Genomic DNA, 12997 nt, shown 5'->3' with positions numbered 1-12997 from the left:
GTTAGAGATGTCGCGACAATGGGCTCGCAACACGGTCCTAGGAGGGGGGGGGGGTCGCCGGATCGACTCCATCTCCCGGAGCAGAACCTGAAACGATCACCACGTCTCTACAAGATACCCCCCCTCGCTTCACCCGCTCGCCCCTCTCCCCACCACCCCTCCCGCACCCCCGCCTCTGTCCGGCCAGTCGAGGGGCAGGTCCCCCGTGTGGTGGGGTAAAGTGTGGGTGACTCACACCTCTTCCTGGAGGCATGGCCAAGCGTGGAAGAGTCGGCGCAAAGTACCCCCCTCCCCCCCCCCCCTAGTGGAGGCCGCTTCCGCCCAGCAGGGACGTGAGCGAGCAATTGCAGGAACTGCACCTTTACCTGTTACCTTTTTTACAACAATGCAAAGGAAAGTGACCGGATTTGAAACCCCTTCTCTCCTCGGGGCTCGGCTCAAGATGCGGGCCAGAAAGCAGTGGGCGGGGCCAGTGACTGGGTGGGCGGGGCCAGTGGGTGAGTGGGCGGGGCCAGTGGCTGAGTGGGCGGGGCCAGTGGCTGAGTGGGCGGGGCCAGTGGCTGAGTGGGCGGGGCCTCCCCGACCTGGGGGGGCGGCTTCTTCACTGCCGTGCCTCCTGCCTGCTGCTGCGCGCTCACCGCGGATTTAAATGGATATCTATAAACTATGTTTTACTTTAGCAGGTAAAGCCCACTGAGATACGGAGATATGTTTTAGAAGCGACCCTGGCCAACACAAATGATAGCTCAACTAAATGCCTTATCATCATGTGGAAATTCATAATGGAGCCAAATACGTGATCCGAAATGTGGAAGGGGAAAATCCGGAGGATCCGGAGAAAAATCCGCGCTACCACGGGGTTAGTGAGAGAGAGAGAGACACGCAAACTCCAAATATACAACAGCAGGCGTCAGGATTGGGATCGAACCCACGACCTCCTGTAGACCAGGCGAGGTAGTTAACACACACCACGCACAGACGTGTCGTGTCGTCGTCGTGCGAGCGCGTGTGGAAGACGCGGCTGCTGTATCGGCCCCTTGGCAGAAGAGAGAGAGGGGCAAAACGTGTGGGTCGCCTCCGTGTCATCCAGCAGCGGAGAGAGCACGCGGGAGAGAGGAGCGTGGGATTCGAGTGAGATTTAGCGGGTGGCGGTGGTAAGAGTGGGGGGGGGATTGAGAACGTGATTGAGAGGGAGTGAGACACGCTGAGAGGTTGCCGGAGTGTGAGTGACAGGAGGTAATGAGTGAGGGCAGAGTGAGATGGAGGAGGGAGGAATCACAGAGCGAGCGAGAAAGAGTGAACAGAAGGCAGTGAAGGAAGAGAGTGAGCGACTGAGCGATTGAGAGGATAAAGGAGGGTGGGGGAGAGAGGTAAAGACTGAGAGAGGGTTAGAGAGAGAGGGTGAGAGAGGGTGGCCTTGGTGAAATTGGAGCGTAAATCTTGATCCCGAGCTGCCAACAGTGTGAGCTCGGCACTGCAGACTCACAGCCACAGAGACTCACACACACAGAGACTCACTCACACAGAGACTCACTCACACAGAGATTCACACACAGAGAGACTCACACACACACAGAGACTCACACAGACAGAGACTCACACCGACAGACACAGAGAGACTCACACCCACAGAGACTCACACAGAGACTCACACACAGAAACTCACACCCACAGAGACTCATACAGAGACTCACACCCACACAGACTCACACCCACAGAGACACACACCCAGACACTCACACACACATCCACCACCATCAACACCATCCCAGATACACCATCACCACGACACCATCCCACACATCAACAACATTCCACCATCCCACACACAACACCACGCCAACCCACACGATCCCACACACACCATCACCACACACCATCACCACACACCATCACCACCACACCACCACCACCACACCATCACCACCACACCATTACCACCACACCATCACCACACACACCATCACCACCACCCCACCACCACCACACCACCACCACCACACCATCACCACACACACCATCACCACCACACCATCACCACACACCATCACCATCACCACCACACCATCACCACCACACCATCACCACCACACCATCACCATCACACCACCACCACCCCATCACCACCACCCCACCATCATCACCACACACACCATCACCACCACACCATCACCCCCACACCATCACCACCACACCATCACCACCACACCATCACCACCACACCATCAGCACACACCATCACCACCACACCATCACCACCACCACACCACCACCACACCATCACCACCACCACACCACCACACCACCACACCATCAGCACACACCACCACCACACCATCACCACCACACCATCACCACCACCACACCACCACCACACCATCACCACCACCACACCACCACACCACCACACCATCAGCACACACCACCACCACACCATCACCACCACACCATCACCACCACCACACCACCACCACACCATCACCACCACCACACCACCACACCACCACACCATCAGCACACACCACCACCACACCATCACCACCACACCATCACCACCACCACACCACCACCACACCATCACCACCACCACACCACCACACCACCACACCATCAGCACACACCACCACCACACCACCACCACCACACCATCACCACCACACCACCACCACCACACCATCAGCACACACCACCACACCATCACCACCACACCATCACCACCACCACAATCCGCCGTGATGCGCCGCCCCGACTTCCCCCTCGCCCACGCGGGGCGCGACGTCTCTCATCGCGAACCGTACGCGACGCAGTCTCCTCACCCGAGCCTCAGCCTCCTCACCCTCAGCCTCCTCCCCCGAGCCGCAGACCCCAGCGCGCCGCAGCCTCCCTCAGCACCCCCCAGCACCCCCCAGCCCCCCCTGGCGTGCGACCCCCGTGTCCACGGGGTCCCCTTCGGGACGAGGTCCCCGACGAGCAGCGAGGGGCTCCGCTGCGCTCGCAGGAGGCGCGGGGGAAGGAGGAGGTGACGCGGTCCCCAACCCCTCGCTACCCCCCCCCTCGCTACCCCCCCACCCCTCGCTACCCCCCCCACCCCTAGCTACCCCCCCACCCCTAGCTACCCCCCCTCACTACCCCCCACCCCTCGCTACCCCCACCCCTCACTACCCCCCACCCCTCGCTACCCCCTTGCTGCTCAGGAACCCCGCACGGGGCGGGCAAGGGGATATGAAGAGGGTAGTGGTGCGGGGTACACAGCACCCCTGCTGCTGCTGCTTTCCTCGGCACCCTCCCCTCTTCCTCGAGCCAGCGCCAGTGGCCCCTACGCGGACCCCGTGACCCCCCGGGGTGTCTGCTGCGTGGGGTCCCCTCGATCGCTCCGGAGCGCTATGACGCAGCGGCGGCAGCAGCAGCAACGGCGGCGAGAAATCTCGGGGGTTCGGATCCCGATGCAGTCCGTCCTTGAACGGAGACGTCTGATTGGACGAGAGTCGTCCCCCACCGGTCACCCCCCTCCCACACTTGGCTGTGATTGGTTGGCGACGGGACTCACATCGGGACGCGTGCCTCGCAGCTGAGCGCGTTAAGGTTCGAATCCCCGCACCGGAGTGTTTATGACGTCATGTTGTTGTTGTTGCTGCTGCTGCTGCAGGGTTGTTGTGTTTACTTTGAGTGAGAGTGCATTGTGCGTTTGTGTGCAGAGCATCCTGAGAACGATTGTTTCAGGGTCATGCGTTTAAATTATTACATTGTTATTGTTGTTGTGCGCGCGGGACGATGCAGACGCCAACGAGACGAGCGGTCAATTAGACTCGTCATCATCCTTGTCATCATCATCATCCTCATCGTCATCATCATCCTCGTCGTCATCATCATCCTCATCGTCATCATCATCATCCTCGTCATCATCATCATCATCGTCATCATCCTCGTCGTCATCATCATCATCATCCTTGTCATCATCATCATCATCCTCGTCGTCATCATCATCCTCATCGTCATCATCATCATCGTCATCATCCTCGTCGTCATCATCATCATCATCCTTGTCATCATCATCCTCGTCGTCATCATCATCCTCATCGTCATCATCATCGTCATCATCCTCGTCGTCATCATCATCATCATCCTTGTCATCATCATCATCCTCGTCGTCATCATCATCCTCATCGTCGTCATTATCATCATCGTCGTCATCATCATCGTCATCATCCTCGTTGTCATCATCATCCTCGTCACCATAATCGTCATCCCAGCACTGCATCTGTCACGCGTCTCGTAAAAGCACAACCTCGACAGCAGCAGCAGCAGCGGCGGCGGATCAATGATTCGAGGGAGCGACGGATTCGCGATTCTCCTCCTGCTGTTTGCGCTGACAGAGGTTGCGTGCACGAGCACAGCTCACGACGACAACCGTGTAGCTGTGTGTGTGTGTGGCCTTCACGATAAAACAAGTGTATCATGGGCGACGTTCCGGGCAATGATCCTCCTTCATGTGGCACACAGGGGGCATAGAGGGATATGTGCGGGTGCATATCCGTGCCGTGCATTCCCATCGTAATTAAAGCAACAATGGGTTACAGCTCCCTTGGTCTATCCACTGCTAGATAAAGGCCTCCCTCGCCGTGTCGGTATTTGGGGTTGTTTGACCAAAGTTAATTATGAACTGAAGCTGTTTTCATCTTACCAGGTAAGGCCTCGCTATTGTTTTCAGAAGCGACCTGTCCATCGCGAATGATAGCTGAACGAAGTGACTTATCATCATCATCATCACGCGGAAATGTATAGCAGCAGACATATTCTAAAAACGCTCGATGTTGATTCTCAATGTGGAAGGGAACCCCGGAGGACCCGGAGAAGAATCCACGCGACCACGGGGAGAGAGAGACACGCAAACGCAAAATATACAGCAGCAGGCGTCAGGGTCGGGCTCGAACCCACGACCTCCTGTAGACCCGGCGAGGTAGTCAACATCTGCTAGCCACCGTGGCGCCCTCGTACTCCACCACGCTGGTCAATGCGGATTGGTGAAGAGTGGGAGAGTGGTTGGTGGGGGGAGGGGGGTGATTTGGGGGTGATTGGGGGGGGGGTGAGCCAGGACCAGCAGCGATTTTGACATCACTCGCCACTGATGTCAGCCGTGCACGGTATGTGAACTGGGGCAGTAGTAGTAGTCGTGGTGGTGGTAGTAGGCGCTGTCAACGCGCACCATCTCGCTCACGCGCTGCGCCACGGCCGCACGCGCCGCCGTGTCCAGCGCTCGCACGCGCGGAGTGCCCGGAGAAAACCCCTCGCATGCGAGGGAGTAACACTCAATCCCCGACGACTGCCCACGCTCTGGCGTCCTGTGTTGGGGTGAGTGTGTCGATACACGCGGGAAGAAACCGGAGTGCCCGGAGAGAACCACCGCGCGTGCGAGGCGGGGTTTCCTCTCAATCCCCGTACAGATGGAGACAGATGGAGACGAGTCCACACTCTTGCTGCACAGGCGTTCGCCCCCCCCCACTCCGCAAGCGTGTGCCTCCCCGTGGCTGCAGGCGGGAAGGCATCTCAGTGAGGCTCCCGAGTGCTGCCCACGGAGCGATGGGGACGCGCGCCTGGCCCCGCTGTGAGTTCGCGCTGTTCGTGTTTTTGCGGCACGCGGACTTGCGTTGCGCGCGCTGGCTTTGCTCTTTGGCGATCAACGAAGCATGCCGATGAGACCCGGAAAGGTTGAAACGAAACCGGTCCCGGGGGTTTTCTTGCTCAAACGGTTGCCGCTGGACAGTATTGGCGTGGAGAGGCAATAGGCCGTTGAACACGCGAGCTGTGATCAAACTTATGCGGTCGCTGCTGTTTGTTGCGGTTGCACCCGATTCAAGAGCCGAGTGGCTCACAATGCTACACCTAATACATGAACCGAACGGATGTAGGTGGCTGCCTGTAATACAGCACTGTGGAAGTAGCGAAGGTTGGTGTATCTCGCACAGTTAAACTATAAACAGTTTTTCTATTTTACGAGCTAAAAGCCCCACTGAGCTATGTAGATATTTTTCAGAAGCGACTTGGCCACAAACGATATATTAACGAAGTGGCTTATCATCTCGATTTAAAGTTTTCGTGACTGCAGGGATTAATCTTTTTGGTTCTTTCGGTACGTAGAATGGAAATAATAAAATAATAAAAATAAAACATCATAAAATAATTCTCACGACGTTTCGGCCACAACGCAAGCAGCCGTCCTCAGGTGGAGAACAGGTCTGTCGAGAAGACAGAGTCTGAATGAAATGCGTAGGAGGTTTGGCGGGGTTTTTTTGTGAAGGCGCTCTTCCCCCCTCCATCCCAGCTTAAATAGACGCTCCAAGCCTGGGGTGTGTCATTCAGACTCTGTCTTCTCGACAGACCTGTTCTCCACCTGAGGACGGCTGCTTGCGTTGTGGCCGAAACGTCGTGAGAATTATTTTATGATGTTTATTTTTATTATTTTATTATTTCCATTCTACGTGACTTTACCGAAAGAACCAAGAAGATGGCTTATCATCACGTGGACATTTATATCAGCAGAAAAAGACTCCAAACGCGTTATGTTGATTTTAAACGTGGAGGGGCAGACCAGAGGACCCGGAGAAAAATCCACGCGACCACGTGGAGAAAGACACCGCGAACTCCAATATTATACACGCATCAGGGTCGAGATCGAATCCACGACCTCCTGTGTACCAGGCGAGGTAGTTAACATCTCCTAGCCACCACCGCGCCCCGTTGTTGTGAGACTCCCTTCGAGGAGGTGCCACACCACCCCGGCTCGCCGGGAGAAGGCAGTCAACGGCGAGTGGACTCATCGCCATCTGCTTCCATCTGTACGGGGATAGAGCGTTGCTCCCTCCCGCGGTGTGATCGCGGTGGCTGAGGAGAAATCATCTCCCTCGCCTGGTACGCAGGAGGTCGTGTGCTCGATCCCGACTCCTGGCGGCTGGCTGCCTGCCGTCTATTTGTAGTTTGCGTGTTGGAGTCTGCAGCTCGGACGCCCGGGGGGGGGGGGGGAGTTCCGGTGCCAGGCGCAGGCCGTGCATGCTGCAACCCCCCCCACCCCCGTCGTGCTCCCAGGTTGTGCCGCGTGTTGTCCGACGTGTTGTCCGACGTTTCGCTGCGCGTGCCGGTGGAGCTTCTTCGAGAACCGAGTCGAGTTCTCCCAGGAGCTCGCGCGGCCGAATTCGCTTCTCGCGGCACGGGATGGGGGCAGGGCCGGATTCAGGTGTTGTGTAGGCCCCGGTGCTACATGTACTGTGAGGCCCCCCCAAATGAAAACAAAGTTAAAGGAAAAATAAAATTGTATTTTTACAAGGCTAACAACTAATACAATTCATAATTTTTCTTGCTGTGGTTTTCGCCCTTGATGATGATTTCTTGTGTTGCAATCGAAACGTCGTGATTTGTTTTTATTTAATTTCTAACTCCGTGAGTTGAACACAGCCCCCGTACTCTTTGGTTATTTCGGTAAAGTCACGTGGGTATAAAATAACATAAATCACGACGTTTCGGGCGCAACACCTCAGCGTCCGTCATCCCTCGCTAGAAACGTCGTGATTTATTTTATTTTATACCCACGTGACTTTACCGAAAGAACCAAAGAGTATGGATTCCTGCAGTCACGAAAGCTTCAAATCAAGATTATTCACAAACGAATCAACTGTTCACGTCATCAACTCTGGAGGCCCTCCAGCTGGCGGAGGCTCCTGGGCTGCAGCCCCTAAAGCCCCCGTGCCTTGATCCGGCCATGGTGGTGGGGGTGGTGTGGGGAGCGACGCGTCGGACACAACGGAGAGAGCCGCGCGGCGTGCGGCACAGCGCGACGAACGAGCACGTGGCGATGTGTGCGCCACGCGAGGTTTTGGTTGTCGCTGCGCCAGGCACTGCGCCACAGCCGCGCCACGGCGGCAGGGGGGGGGACTGGAGCAGGTCGCCAGGTGGATGGACGGAAGCGGTGGAGAGAGAAAGAGAACGACTCAGAGAGAGAGGACGACTCAGAGAGAAAGAGGACGACTTAGAGAGAGAGAGCGGACGACTCAGAGAGAGAGCGGACGACGTTAGAGAGAAAGGACGACTTAGAGAGAGGACGACTTAGAGAGGGAGGACGACTCAGAGAGAGAGAGAGGGCGACTCAGAGAGAGAGGTAGTAAGTAGTAAGTCGGCAGTTTTTTTTTGGGGGGGGGGGCGTCTGGCGACTCGACAAAGGCACCGATATGGGGGGGGGGGGGGGAGTGGTGAGGGGGCGACCTTGCTTCGTGTTACTTTATTTTAGAATTCGCCAAGGGATCCGTGTTGTTTTTAATGAGGGTCATCGGAGCAAATTTGCATTCATTTACGGAGACGATCATTTTGTTATTGACTGTGTGGGCGACCTCGTGTTTTCTACACCCGCGGGCGTCCTGCAGGGAACGCGTCGACCCCCTCGAATTCCTCGAGCGGAGCGGGTCGCGAGATAGAAAGTTTGTCGGAACGATGACTTGTCGCTTCAGTTGTGGGTTAAACTAAAAACGTATTACCATGAACTGTTTTTGTTATTTTACCAGGTAAGGGCCCACCACCGAGCTGCGATGTAGATTTTTTTTTCAGAAGCGACCCTGGCTGTCACAAATGATCGCTCAACGAAAAGTGGTTTATCATCATCATCACGTGGACATTTACAGCAACAGCCGAATAACTCTAAATGTGGTGGGGCAGTGCCGGATTATCCTGGTAGCACAAGTAGCTACAACATATGTAGCTACTACATATGTAGTAGCTGCGGGCCCCGCACTTTCAAGGGCCCCGCGCTAAATGCTTTCAAGCTATCAATTCCGGTTCAGTGATTCTGCACTTGCTCTATTACTATAGTACTATACCGCCTTCAACTTTTATGAACGACTGGGTGTTTAAGGTTAGCGATTTGTCGTATTATCTGGCTGTGTAGCAAATGAAAAAAATACAATTACTTTACTATGCAGGTTACAAATTTGTGTTTTAAATATTTACTTTTTTTATTTAGGGCCCCTTTATAACATCACATTCTACAGGCCCCGCACTAGCTTAATCCGCCACTGTGGAGGTGGGGGGGAGACTGGAGTACCCGGTAGAAAACCCCACGCAAACTCCAAAAAATACACAGCAGCAGCAGGCGTCATGGTCGTGATCGACCCCACGACCTCCTGCACACCAGGCGAGGTAGTCAACATCTCCTCGCCACCGCGGGTCGGTGGCGCGAGCCGCAACGCCGTCTCCGTCTTCCCAGCAGCCGCTCCGAGCAGGGACGACTGCCGCAGGGGGTGGAGCGTGCAGAGAAGGGCGACGAAGAGACGGAGTGAATGTCACCTCGTGCGTTCCCCTCGCCCCCGCCCCACCCACCGCCTCCGATGATTTGCCGCAATGCAACTTCGGTGCTTTGTTTGACACGTCGTAGCAGGAGGAGGATTTCGTGACCGATATCATCACGATGCAGGTGTTTTTTTGGGTTAGATGGCGTAAATATCTCAATGTGTCGTTAAACCCGCCACCACCCGACACAGCCAATTAGTAAGGGTTTTTTTCACGTAAACAGAACGTGGCCAATTCGTTACTGGTACAGCAACACCGGTGTGTAAATGTCGTGGATGTACTCTCTGCACGAGCAACGAATTGGCCACGTTCTGTTTACGTCACAAACCTCGCCAATTGGCTGTGTCGGGTGGTGGCGGGTTTCACGACACATTTATATATTTACGCGATTTAACCCAAAGAAAACCTCTATTTGGTGCTTCGGTTGGCACACTCTGAGCCGCCGCTCAGCACCTGCTCACTGGACTAGAGGCTGCCCCTTCTCCACTCTGCTGCTGCTGCCCGGGTAGGGAACTGCCTCCCTCGTTATGAGCAACTCGCCTTTAGCCCGTCCAAGGACGAGTGTCGTGCAGTAGATGTGAAACTTGCAAGCGAAAAGCAGACCGCCACGTGATATTAATTGCATCAATTCGTGTGCAATTTATAAGGGCGCGGTGACACAGACTTATTTCATTTAAAGGTTATAATCCCTTGTTCATCATGACGTCATTTTTACTTCGATGTCTCAACAGCGTGACGGAGATCACGTGACGTGAGGGTTCTGCCTTTGTAGTGAGGGTTGTAAGTTGACGCCGAGGAGGGGCGAGGAGGCGCCTCGCCCCCCATGTGGAGTGACGTCACCCGCTATTTATTATTAATGAGGGAGGGTGTCCATTTGGAGGACGTCACTGGGGCCTGTTCGATGTGGAGTGACGTCACCCGCTCATGATTACTAATGAGGGGCAGGTCCATGTCGAGGACGTAGGCTGTTCTTTTTTTACGATCAGTGGAAACAAGAAGATGATAATTGTTTTTTTACCCTTCTATCTGGCAACAAAACTGACACCTTTTTACAAGGAGTCATGTTTGCATAGACCACAATACCTGCAGTCATAATACAAACAAAAGACATAACTCTGATAATGTGCACTGTCCTTGAAGTCGATTGGTCCACACCCGAGACAGCTTTCCTTAGAGCATAGTCTCATATGGGTTGGACCAGATGACGCCAAAATGTGGCAGCTGTCCCAGTGGGAGGCCCTGCAGGTCCATGTAGAATAGTTGTTTGGAGCACTGCAGAGCCCCCAGCTGTTTCAGGAGGAAGGAGGCCGTGACGCTCCAGGCCGGTGCAGGGGCAGCGTGCAGGAACTTTTGTGCGGCCTGCAGTCGGAAGGTGGCCAGCTGACTCCGCACGCACACCAGCCCGTGACCGCTCTCGTCCAGTGGCAAGGACAGGACCCCAGCCGCGACCCGGTGTCCTCCGCCCGACCAGAAGAAGTCGAGGACTCGCTTCTGAAGCGCGTTAACGAGACTCATGGGGGGGGGGGGGTGCAGGGAGAAGAGTCGGTGCCACGGCATGGACGTCACCAGCTGGTTCACCACCAACATCTTTGTCCTGAAGGTGAGGAACTTGCACAGGCGACTCCAGGTGACAAGCCGCTCCTTCACTTTTTCCTCCAGCTTGACCCAGTTCCTTTGCGGTGGTTCCTTCTCTGGTCCGAGGAACACCCCCAGGTGGTGCAGCAGCGATGTTGTGCTCCTATTGATGGTTTTTGCCTTCTCCGGACACTCGGTCATGTCCCACGCTCCAACCAGCAGTTCGCTGCACTTTTGTCAGTTAATTTTGGATGAGGAGGCCTTCGAAAAGACCTTCTGACACTCGTGCAGCAGTTCATTAATATTAATGAGGGGGGCTGGTCGACGTGGAGTGACGTCACGAGGGTTAAGGACATTCCTGGGTGATTATAGTGGGAATAATTAATATTTAAGAAAACTTTTTTTAAAACACGCTTTAATGAAATGTACCGTACTCGTAATGGCAGAACTCCACGACTCCAGGAAGTGGCCCCGAAGCTTGCCATAACGTAAGGGACTGTGGCCAATTACAGCCAATGTCAGTTGACCGTGGACAATTAGACCCAAGCCAAAACATAACACATAACAAATTATGTTTAAAAATACATATTTTTATGATAGAATATAGTATTGTCATCAGTATGACATAAGTATACCAAGTTTGCAGTCGATACCACATTGGGAAGTGGGTAAAAATTGAGTTACAAGATTTTGAGGATACAACAACGACAACAACAACAACAGATAGATTGAGTTAAATAAAAGCGTGTAATAAGAATAGGTTTTTATACCCTCTCTGGCAATAATACAGGCGTTGTGTTACGATGTTCAAACACCAACTATAGATGCGTTTTTGCAAGGAACTTATGGTGAGCATGCAAACAAACATGGCTCTGATAATAACATTCATTGTGTTTGAAACTGATTGGCCTACACCAGTGACAGCAGCCTTCTTCAGGGCCCAGTCTCACCACCACCAGTGTCAGGCCAGAGAACAACAAAAAGCAAACAGCACAAAGACAATGCCACGCGTATCGGAGCATTTATAGCCTGTGGTGAGCAGCTATATCATGGGACACTGGTTTGCAAGTATCAAGGTATGAATAAAATATTCAAAAATACTTTTTAAAAAACCACGCTTTATTGAAATGTACTGTCCGAGCTGCCACTCCCCCTGCCCCCTTCCCCATCGCCCCTCCCCTCCTTCCACACCCCCGCCCCTCGGCGTGGCTCCCCGAGGCTTGCCGTGACGTAAGGGACCGCGGTGATTTACAGGCAACGTAAGTTGAGCGTTCACCATTAGAGCCGTAAACGTGGACAATTAGAGCCGTAAAAAAGATAGTTTGAAAATACATTTTTAATTTTCAATGATAGAATATAGTATTGTCATCAGTATGACACAGCTATACCAAGTTTGCAGTCGATACGACATTGGGAAGACGGTTGAAATAGAGTTACAAGATTTGAGGATACCACAACACACAGAGTAAGTTAAATAAAAGCGTGTAAAATGTTGAAAAATATTTGTTTTGGATTTTTTTATGATAGAATATAGTATTGTCATCAGTATGACGTAGGTATTTCAAGTTTGCAGTCGATATCACATTGGGAAGTGGGTAAAAATTGAGTTACAAGATTTATTTTTTGAGGATACAACAGACGGAGTGAGTTAAATAACAGCGTTTAATAAAAACGATCATAGGTTTTACACTTTGTGGCAATACAGCAGGTGTTCGAACACCAAATCGATAGGTTTTTGCAAGGAATCGAGTCTGCGTTAACCACATACAGAACTTGTAGTGAACATGGAAAACAAACATGCTCCGATAAAATAAAATCAAACAAATCACGACGTTTCGATCGCAACACAAGCAATCTTCATCAGGTGGAACAACCACAGCAAAAAAAAAATGCTGAAGTGAAGATTGCTTGTGTTGCGATCGAAACGTCGTGATCTGTTTTATTGTAATCCTACCTACGTGACTTTACCGAAAGAACCAAAGAGTATGGATTCCTGCAGTCACGAAAGCTTCAAATCAAGAATGCTCCGCTAATGTGTGCATTGTATTTGAAACTAAATGGCCGGCAGCTTCCTCCCTCTCACGTGCACATTGTC

General features: G+C 53.3%; 1 protein-coding gene across 4 annotated transcripts in view; it reads right to left on the bottom strand.

The window, feature by feature from the left end:
* LOC144940603 (protein 4.1-like) overlaps positions 1-3459 on the bottom strand; it is an 85559-nt gene extending 82100 nt beyond the window's left edge. The window contains exon 1 of one of the 4 annotated variants that reach the window (XM_078866845.1): positions 3256-3459. The gene's annotated coding sequence lies outside the window, so the exon portion shown is untranslated. Of the gene's footprint in view, positions 1-2816; positions 2907-3255 lie in introns of those variants that run through there. The other 3 variants (XM_078866844.1, XM_078866840.1, XM_078866846.1) reach the window with 3 other exon arrangements.
* Between the last annotated feature and the right edge of the window lie 9538 nt (positions 3460-12997).

Source organism: Lampetra fluviatilis, chromosome 23 (assembly GCF_964198595.1).
Source record: "Lampetra fluviatilis chromosome 23, kcLamFluv1.1, whole genome shotgun sequence".
Lineage (NCBI taxonomy): Eukaryota > Metazoa > Chordata > Hyperoartia > Petromyzontiformes > Petromyzontidae > Lampetra > Lampetra fluviatilis.
This window is presented reverse-complemented; position numbering and strand designations above follow the sequence as displayed.